The 11206-nt window shown below is 42.3% G+C and overlaps 1 non-coding gene across 1 annotated transcript; it reads left to right on the top strand.

Annotated features, from left to right (window-relative positions):
* The first annotated feature begins 5989 nt into the window (after positions 1–5989).
* Positions 5990–6092, top strand: LOC115869928. Its single transcript, XR_004046443.1, has one exon. It is a non-coding gene; the product is annotated as a U6 spliceosomal RNA (small nuclear RNA).
* Positions 6093–11206: the final 5114 nt, after the last annotated feature.

Raw genomic sequence — 11206 nt, 5'->3', positions numbered from 1 at the left:
TCCTAGTGAAAGTGAGACTGCTTGTGGGGACTAGTAGTTATTCAGGGAGGCTCCTAGTGAAAGTGAGACTGCATTGTGGGGGCTAGTAGTTACTCAGGGAGGCTCCTAGTAAGAGGGAAACTGAATGCCCTGTGAGGACTAGTTACTCAGGGAGGCTCCTAGAAGAGGTGAAATGAGCATGTACCCCTAAAAGGCTGGTCAGATTTGGGGTGTGGAGCACCACAGAATGGAGGAAAGAGCACACACGAGTTGTGGGAGGGTATGGGATCTTGAGGAGGTCATGAAGGGACCCTGCCTTGGTATTGGAGAGAGGAGCAGTTATTTACAAGAGGGAGTGTGTCATGTTTGTGGAAGACTCAGAACATCTACCAGAAGGAGGTTCATGAGCAAATGACCCTAGGAAACTGGCATTTTTGTGGCTAAACATGGTTGCAATGATAGATAGGCAAAGGATATGAATGGAGTTTATAGAAAAGAAGTGGCTTTAAAACAAATGAAGTTACTCGAACAATAATAGAAGTGTAAATTAAAACTAAGGTAGGACACCATTTTTAGATATCAGATTGGCAACGATACACATTGTGAAGAAATGCTTTCTTATTCATTGTTAATGGGAGCATAAAGTGGCTCGGCTTCTTTGAAGGACAATTTGGCAGCAGCTACCAGAATTTAATGCGAATACCTTTTGACCTAGCAATTCCACTATTAGGCATTTATCTTACACTTGTGCTCACACGGGAGCACAAAGATGGGCATTCATCGCAGCAATGCCAGTTACGATAAATGACTGAAAACAACTTAAAAGTCTATGAAAAAGAACTGTCTAATTAATCTACCGCTGACTCTTTCAACAGAGTATATAAAATTGTTTAAAAAGAATGAGGTATGTCTCTATGTCGTCAGATGAATGGGTGTTGTGGAGTCAATTTTCCCACTACTCCTCGGCCTGTTTGTCATACTGTGGTGGCTTGCGTGTTGTGATGCTGGGCGCCAGGTCATCTGTGTTTCAACTACCAACAGGTCACCTGTGGTGGGCAGTTCCAGTGGAGCTTCCAGGCCCAGACAGACTAGAGAAGGAAATGATGGTCCACTTCCAAGGGATTAGCCACTGAATGCCTCTGACTGGTAGCAGAACATTGTCTGATACGGTTCTGGAAGTTGAGCCACACCAGTAGAAGGCACTCAGAATACAACTTGGGACAAGCTCCCTCCTTGAAGTCGAGTCACCTTGATGACACGGGCAGAGCCAAGCTTTCAGGACTTTTCATGTGATGACGTGGCATGACTCCACATGAAAAGTAACCGCTGCAGGCATCTATTACTAATTGAAGTGTGAATCTAGGAAAATTGAAAGTTGTCAAAAATGAAATGGAACCCATAAAGATAGATACCTGAGGCGTTAATGAACTGAAATGGTGTTGGCTATTTTGAATCAGACAATCATATGGTTTACTCTGCTAGGAAGAACAAATTCAAGAGGAATAGTGTTGCATTCATCATCAAAATCTATCTTAAAGTATAGTGCTGTCTGTGATAGGATAATATCTAGACACCTACAAAGAAGTCCAGTAAATACAATTGTTCAAATTCTACCAACTTCTTCAGTCTGAAATTGACCAAGCGTGCCTTCAAGGTCTGATCAAAATGCATAGATAATTATTGGTGAATGGACTGCAAACGATGGAAATGAAAAAGGATTGATCGTTGGAAAATATGACCTGGACAGAACTCCTGCTGGAGGGTGCATAGTGGGGTTTTGCATGACTTAATATTCACTAATCATTGGAAATACCATTTTAACATATAAATGGTGACTATATACATGGATGTTTCCAGATAGGATACGCAGGACTCAAATTTATTACCTGAGTGGAGAGAGACAACAGAGAAGCCCAATAACGCCAGCCAAGATAAAGCCAGGAGTTACTGTAGAACAGATCATCGGTTGCTTACACGCAAGCTCTGAAGTTGAAAAAATTAAAACAAGTCCATAAGAGTTTCAATGTGGCATTGAGTATACCCTATCTGAATTTGGAGATCTTCTCAAGAACCGGTTTAATGCATTCAACACCTGACAAGCTGTGGAAGATATCAAGTACATCATACATACAATTAATGGAGAAAAACTGGAAACATTCCCACTGAATGAGGGGACCCAACAAGGATGCCCCTTGTCCCCACTTCTATTCAACATCATCTTGGAGGTCCTAGCTAATAATATAAAGCAATGGAAGGATATCAAAAGTATACGCTTGGGGAAAGGTGTTAAATTATCGCTATTTTCACGTGGCATGATTTAAAATATTGAGAACCCCAAAAACTCCACGAAAGGATTGCTGGACACAATAGAGGAATATGCTAGAGTGGCAGGAGATTAGATCAACAACCAGCAGTCAATTCGGTTGCTATATACCACTGAGGGGATTCCAGAAAAAGAGATCAAGAAGGTAGCATCCTTCACAATAGCCAAGCATAAATTGAAATATCTACAAATATACCTAACCAAAAAAACAAAGGATCTGTATGAGGAAAACTATAGAACATTATTACAAGAAACCAAAAGGGATTTTCACAAGTTTAAGAATATCTCAGCTGTAAGAACCCCCAATATAATAATTGTTTTTTAAAAGTATTGTTACAAAAATGAAAATAAATAAATATGGAAGAAAAAAAAAGAATATCCCATGCTTGTGGATTGGAAGACTCAATATTGTAAAGATGTCAATCCTGCCCAAGGTACTATATAAATTCAGTGCAATCCCGATACAAATTCCTATATCACTTTCAAAAGAAAAATGGAAAAAATGACTACCAACTTCATATGGAAAGGGAAGAATCCCAGGATTGGCAAAGAGATCCTCAGGAAGAACAAAGGTGGTGGGCTTGCGTTACCTGACTTCAAAATGTATTATACAGTCACGGTTGTCAAAACAGTGTGGTACTGGTACAATAATAGATACTCAGATCAATGGATAAGAACAGAAAATCCAGAAATAAAAGCAACAGCATATAGACAATTGATCTTTGACAAAGACCCAAAAAATATCCAATGGGAAGCAGACTCCCTTTTCAACAAATGGTGCTGGCAAAACTGGATATTAGTCTGCAGAAGAATGAAACATGACCCTTACCTCACCCCATACACAAGAACAAGTCCAAGGTAGACCACAGACCTTGAGGTAAAACCCAAAACGATTAGAATCATCAATGAGGGGATTGGGACAAAGCCAAGGACCTTCCCAGAAATCAGGAAGGATACACACCCAGAGGAAGATAAATAGATGGGTGAGACATTCTAAAGATAAAACACTTGTGTTTTCTTGAAAGACTTCATCAAGAGAGTAACAAGGGAACCCACAGACAGGGAAAAGAGACTTAGTAATGACACATCAGACAAAGGGCTTATTCCTAAAATCTACAGAATCCTGCAAGCTTACAACAGGAAAAAATGAATAGCCCACTGAAGAGGTGGGCAAAAGACTTGAACAGATGATTCAGAAAGGAGGAAACCTGGTGGTCCATAAACATAAGAGAAAATGTTCCTGATCATTAGCTATATGGGAAATGCAAATAAAAACAACCATGAGATCCCACAAGGATAGCCCAATTCAAAAAAACAGAAAGCAATAGATACTGGAGGGGTGCAGTGAGATAGGAACTCTCATTCACTACTGGTGGTCTTGTAAATACATGGAGCCACTGTGGAAAGTGATTTGGCAAAATATAAAACAGATGGAAATTGAGTTACAATATGACCCAGCAATCCCACTTCTTGGCATATACCCAGAAGAAATAATAAACAGACCATGACCAGTCATCTGCTCCCCAATGTTTGTCACTGCACAGTTCACAATTACAAACAAAAAAAAGGAAACTGACTTAATTTCCATCAATAGACGAATGGATGTTAAAAACTCTGGTATAGTCACGCAATGGAATATTACGCATCCCTTAAAAAGTGGCAAAAAGATAAAACACCTCATCTCATGGAACCAGTTGGAGGAGATTATGCAGAGTGAAGTTAGCCAAGCCCAAAAGGACAAGTACAACATGCGTCCACTGAGGTGAGTTCACACAGCAGAATGGCGGGCGTAAGGGAAAACATGTGTAATACATAATTCTCGGGCTGAGGACCAGATATTCTGGCAAGAACTAGACCAAACCCAAAGATTCCTACATCATCAACAACAGGTGCAGATAGCACCTGTGCTGAAAGGCATCTCCCCTCTCATATGCCTTTCAGCCCCACAGAAGGGAAAACAAAGGCAACTGGAGTGGGGGTGTCAGAGCACTAACCAACCCCAGGGGAGGGTATTGTTTCTGTCTCCACAGGAGAGGGAGAGGGAGAGCAGACCTCATTTCAGCATGCCAACCCACGAGGGCACTGTTCCTGAGTGGAGCAGTTCCCAGAGATGACTGCCAGCTGGCCTCAGCCTGAGACGTGGAGGCCTCTCCTTAGATGACAGCGGGGCAGAGGACAGCCCTGAACACAGTTTGGGGAAAGTGGCCTGTTTGACCTGCCCACATGGGGGCAGACTAGGAGGGGAGTGCAGCAGACCAGTGATGGGCACGAAGACACGAAGCCCCCGAGGAGGCCCGAGTGTGGGATTTTGACTGGGGGCAGCACAGGGCACCCCACCTGAACTGGTTGGGGGTTACTCACAAGTGGGCCATATGGAAAGGCTAAGGCATAAATGAGCAGGGGTGGGGTGGGGGGTACACGAGACCACTCCATCGTGCCTGAATGTGGGAATAGCAAGGTGGGCCTATGGACAACTTGCCTTTTGGACACAAATCTGTATGTTGTTGTGTTTTGTTTGGGTTTTATCTTTTATTTTTATTATTATTATTTTGTTCTTGTTTTTTGACAGATGGTTCCTGGGGGGCACAGAAGAGGAGAGTGGGTGAGCAGAGAGCCAACACTGACGGGTACAGGGGAAGAGTAAGAGTTCTAAAATGGACTACAAAGAGGGTGTAGCTTCTCTGGGCATGTTTGATCAATCAAATTATATTTGAGAGGCAACTGTAATAGTGGGATAGGAGGAAAACACAAAAAACAAACTCAATACATATATGTGTGTGTGTGCATATATATAAGTATACATATATGAATGTGTTTGTTTATGTATATATGTAAATGCAACTAGGAAGCAGGTGGACTTTGGGCCTCTACTTAAATCTTACCTCTGCACAAGAATAGTTTGTTCTAATAATGTGGCAATGTACTCCCTGACGTGATCACTGAAGACAAAATGAGTACATAAGCAAAAGTGGTGAAGAAAGCTGATGGTGCCCAGCTAGCAAAAGCTATAGTGTCTGGAGTCTTAAAGGCTTGGAGTTAAACAAGCAGCCATCAAGCAGGGAAACAACAAAGCCCACATGGAAGAAGCACACCAGGCTGTGTGATCATGAGGTGTCGATGGGAAGAGGTATTAGAAGTTTGAAAAACATGCATCCAAATCGATATAAAGGGGACTGGATGTAGTAGAGACCCAATGTCCACCAGCAAGAAAATCAGACAGTCCCTTTTAGAAGGGCCTCATGGAACACAGGATAAATCCAGGGTGCGGTGTGGCAGTGAAGAACCACATAGTTATCCTCTAGTTCTTTGAGATTTCCTCCCCTTACTATTGTGGTCCATACATGATATACCTCATTGGTCATGACAGACTCCTGTATGTTCGTTTGTACATTTAAGATCGCTCGATACATGGTAGTCAAGATAGATGACCCCTCAGAGACACTAACAGGAATAAGGGTTCCCTGAGGGTACAGGAAGTAGGGGGTGGAGGAAAAGGGGGAGAGACGAGTCGATAGCACTGATGATTGTATATCCTTACCCACACAGGACTGAACAATAGAACTGTATGGCAAGGGACGGGATATATGGGAATGAATAAGATATGTCAATAAAATTTATTTTTTTTAAAGAAAAGAAAATCATACATGAAATGAAGAGAGTAAAAGGTTATTTGAAAGACAAGTCTATGTGCTTCGGCAGCACATAGACTAAAATTGGAACGATACAGAGAAGATTAGCATGGCCTCTGCGCAAGGATGACACGCAAATTCGTGAAGCGTTCCATATTTTTAATATAATACTTTTATGTCTCAAAAAAAGACAAGAAAGAACTAAAAGGCTAAAATGAATGAAACTTGCCCTTGAATACAGAGTAGCTAAAGAAAATGGATGAGATGATGAAGTAGAAGAACTGAACGGAAAATTTCAAAGAACATCTTGAGAAGACACAGTGAAGCATCCAGTGAACCGTGCGAACAGCTGGAGCTAGGAAACCACAAGGGAGGAGCATGCTCAGCGTTTCTCAAGCTGAAAGAATGGAATAAAAATTTCAAACCTCAAAAAAATAAAATAAAAAATTTCAAACCTCAAGTTTAAATGTTTAGGGATTCTCTGGCCAACGTATTGGAAAATGCAGGAAGCATCAAAGAAGCTGGAAGTAGTGCGCAGTCACTAGACCCACAAGAATTGGTCAAGATTCAGCAATTACAAGAGGTAGCACATGATCAAGAGCCAGTAATAGTGAAAGAAGTCCAAGCTGTGCTGCAGGCATTAACAAAGAACAAGTCTCCAGGAATTAATGAGATGCCTACTGAAAAGTTTCCACAAACTAATTCAGTACTGGAATCGCTCAACTAGTCTATGCTAAATAATTTAGAAGACAGCTACCTGGCCAACTGATTGGGAAACCATCCACTGCATTGATTCTGATGTGTAGTGACCTAATATATAGTTTCTGATGCTTTGTAAATCTTCATGGGAAGAGACAGCCTCACTTTTCTCCTTTGGAGAAGCTGGTGGGTTTGAACTGGACACCTTGCAGCTTGCTGTCCAACGCTTACCCAACAGTGCCACCAGGGCTCTTTAGCTGATTGAAAGAGACCCATGTTTGTGCTTATTTCAAAGAAAGGTGACCCATGAGAATACTGAAATTAGTGAACAATATCACAGGCAAATCAGAATTTGCTGAAGATAATTCAAAAATAGTTGCAGTAGTACATCAACAAGTAGCTGCTAGAAAATCAAGCTGGATTCAGAAAGGTACATGGAGTGAAAGATATTGCTGATGTCAGGAAGATCTTGGACAAAAGCAATGAATTCCATGAAGATGTTCGCTTGTGTTTTAATGACTATGCAAAAGCATTTGCCTGTGTGGATCGTAACAAGTTAGGGATACCTTGTGAAGAATGAGAATTCCAGAACACTTAATTGTGCTCATGTAGAATTTGTACATAGATCAAGGGGCAACCTTTTGGTCAGAACAAGCCTCCTGGTTTAAAATCAGGAAAGGTGTTTGTCAAGGTTGTATCCTTTACCCCTGCTTCTCAATCTGTGTGCCGAGCAAATCGATTGAGGAGCTAGATGGTGTGGAGGAGAACGTGGCAGCAGAATAAGAGGAAGGCTCAGTAGCAACCTGCAATGTGAAGAAGACAAAAGCCTGCTTGCTGCACGTGAAGAAACCTCGAAGCCCTCACTGATGAAGATGAAATAATACAGCCTTCAGGACGGATTATAACTCAATATAAAGAAAACAAAAATCCCTTCAGTATCATGATAAAGGGAGGAAAGATTGAAGCTGTCAAGAATTTTATTTTACCTGGATCCACAATCAACCCTCATGAAAGGAGCAGTCAAGAAGTCAAACAGCGGATTAAATGGGGCAAATATGCCTCAAAAGGTCCCCGTTAAAGATGTCATGTTGAGGATACGATGTGCCTGACCTCAGTCAGGGTGTTTTCTATCACCTTGCATGCCCGTGAATGCTGAACAAGGAACAGGAATACTGGAGAAGACACGTTCAAAGTGTGATGCTGGTGACGAATATTGCATAGATCATGGACCGCCAGAAACAAATTAATCTGTCCTGGAAGCAGTCAGAATGCTCCTTAGAAGCAAGGATAGGAAGATATGCTCACATCCTTTGGGTTAGCAAAAAGGAAGGCCCTCAAGGAGATGGATCCACACAGTAGCTGCAAAGATGAGCTTCATCAGAAATAACTGTGAGGATGGGGCAGGGACAGGGACATGTTGTAATACGGTTGCTATGAGTTGGAGCCAGCTTGACCACACCTAACAATTTAGATAAAAATACAAGAGAAGATAAATGTATCAAGAACAAAGTTTATTAGTGATCACAAAGGGTGTTGATTAAGGATAGAGTTGCACTCAAGGCTATTGTAATTGCTACCAATAAACTGCAAACCTGTAAAAGGTTGAATTAAGGATAGAGTTGCCCTCAAGGTTGCTACCAATAAACTGCAAACCTGTAAAAGGTTGAATCTGGCAAAAGTTGTATGTGTGGGATGTATTCCTTGATTTGGAAGCTTAGGGTCATAGATTCATGGGACACTCTAGTTCATTGACCTAATAACATGTTCAGTGTTCCTCTTCATAGTTCATGGCTTAGTAATTAGGGTATTAAATGATTCCAAGTGGGTAGCTAACTCACGGACATTGTTTCCATTTGCCTGATACAACAGATGAGGGAGAGTCAGGAATAGGAAGAGGATCTGGACTGTCCTTCCTGACCATCCGAGAAAACAAAAAGAACTGGATAGCAACGGGCTACCATTAAGACATTTTTATCCAAGATTCTAGAAGAAGCCTAATCAAAAGGGGGGACTATGCTGAAAAGAATTTCAAATACTTGTGGATCTCCACCTTTCTGGAGCCAAGAAGGCTGAATGTACCCCCGGAAACTACTGCCCTGAGATAATCTTAGCAACCCAAGAGATTAGATAGGAACTCTGGGGCAGTCCATTGATGTTAATGGTGAGGAAGTTTAGAAAACAATGGTGAGAATTGTTGCACAACTCAAAGAATATAGTCGGCGTCACTTAATTGTCTGTGGAAATACAGTCGAATTGGTGTGTATCTTCTCAACAATAATAAGATTAAAAAACAAAGCACAGGTTATGTGCCATGCCTCCTTTCTGACTCTACTAGCTCTATGAGGTAGACAAGATGAGGTTCTGATCCCTGCTTTGAGGGATAAGAAAGTCCAACTGCAGGAGTTTTCTGCTGCAGACTCTCACTGCTGAGGCCACACAATGGCAGTCAGTCACCAAGACGGATCCACCACGCACACTCACATGCATCCTGGGAGGCCCACACTGAGCCACCTCCCACCCTCTGTGGGCAAAGAGCATCTCATCAACTCTCTGGAGCTCAGTTACCCCATGTGTGAAACAGACCATGATCGTGCCATGTAGAGCTGCTGAGGGAATTCAGTGAGACGGTTAACAGTCAAATCCCTGGCCCACGAGGACTCACTGGATGGCCAGCGCCCAGAAAGACAGCCAGGAAGGTAAAGTGAAGTCAGTTTTTGAGCCGTGACTAATGGATTGTCTGTCTAGCTTAATCACCTCACTCCTCACTACTAGGTAACCAGAAACACACACCAACCCATCGACAATGCGTTGATTCTGACATGTAGTGGCCCTATTCCAATAGGCGGATTAGAACGATTGCACGGGGTTTCTAAAGGAAGCTGGAAATCTTCACAGAAGCACTGTCACATCTTTGTCCTTGGAGCCACTGCTGGGTCAGACTGCCACGCAGCGAGCGAGTGGCCAAGGTCTCACCACCGCGCCCCCTTGGCTGCTCATAGTAGAACACTGCTCATCGACGAAAAGGCACAAGCTGCGGATAGACACAACAGGGAAGACTCTCAAAACACAGTAGACTAAGAAATCCAAACAAAAACTCCACTATGGCAGAAAGATTGTAAAACAACACATCCTTAGGGGTTCCATGTCTATAAAGCACAAGAACGGGCAACATGAATCCAGGAGGCTAGAAATCAGACAGAGGGGGGTGATAATGACATGGAAAGGGGCCTGAGGGAACTTTCTGGGTAGGTGCATCTCAATTATACCTCAATTAAAAGGGAAAAGAAGACTACTCCGATAAAAATTCCAGAAAATTGTTCTAAGTTAAAGAAGATTTAAGAAGCAAGGCTTCTAAATAGAGTATTGTAATCCTTTATTAGATCTTGGATCAGGGGGTGGGAGGCGATGAAAGACATCATTGCAACAATAGCAGGGATCCAAAATAGGTAATAATGTGTTCATTAATGGCAGCAATGCTGGCTGGGTTTTTAAGTGTACTAATGTCATTATATAGGAGACTACCCCTGTCTGTAAGAATCCATGCTGAAACGTTTAGAGCCTAAGTGTCATGAAGTCTGCGATCAACCCTCAAGTGGTTCTGGGAAAACACGGAGGTGGCTTCAAAAAGTTCATGGGAATTAATACCAATATTATGAGAGTTTATACATAATTTTCAAAGGTGGTCTCTAAGAAAGATAGGTTGGGATAGAAAATCTGAAATAGGGAAGGAATTGGTACATGCTTATTGTGTCTGAGGAGGGGTAGGAGTATCTAAGGAGAAGAGTAAGCATATTTTTTCACATGTGCAACCATTTGCATTTTCTTTTTGAATTTTGAACTGTGTATGAGTATTGTATTTAAACACAGACTTTGACATTTTAGAGAAATCTTTTAATAAAAATATAGCATTAGCCCACAGAGAGGACCATATGGCCAGCCCCACCAGGACACACGACATCCCTCACTGACCCATAACCCTAGAGGGGACAACACTGGAGACACAGTGTGGGGATTCCGCCAGATATGATCCCACCACACCGAGGCAAAACACTAAGGGTGTGCAACAGAACAGCAAGGGAAACAGAGCAACAAAGTCCCCAGTGAATACAACAAATAGACTTTGGGACCAGGGCTTGGCGCCCCAACAGACTGGACTGGAAAACACTCCTAATGGCCAACAAACAGTCCTTGAAATATCTACAAGCTTTCTTGTGTTTTGTTTTGTTTTGTTGTCATTGGCTTGTTGTTGTTTTGTTTTCTTTTGTTGCTTTGTTTTGCACTGCCTTGTTTTTGTGCATGTTATTATCGCCACAGGTCTGTCTAAATAAGATAGGCTGGATGAACAATCTGGAGGAGAAAACAACGGGACCGACAGTTCCGGGGGGACATGGGAGAGGGGGAAGTGGGGGGAGAGGAAGTGGTGTTAACAAACCCAGGGACAAGGGAACAACAAGTGATCCAAATCCGCAGTGAGGGTATCGAAGGCCTGGTTGTGCATGACCAAGGGTAATGTAACCAAGAGGAATTACTGAAAGACAAATGAAGGCTGAACATGATAGTGGGACAAGAGGAAAGT

Source organism: Echinops telfairi, unplaced genomic scaffold, assembly GCF_000313985.2.
Source record: "Echinops telfairi isolate 266 unplaced genomic scaffold, ASM31398v2 ScPeMD7_60;HRSCAF=208, whole genome shotgun sequence".
Taxonomy (NCBI): Eukaryota; Metazoa; Chordata; class Mammalia; order Afrosoricida; family Tenrecidae; genus Echinops; species Echinops telfairi.
This window is presented reverse-complemented; position numbering and strand designations above follow the sequence as displayed.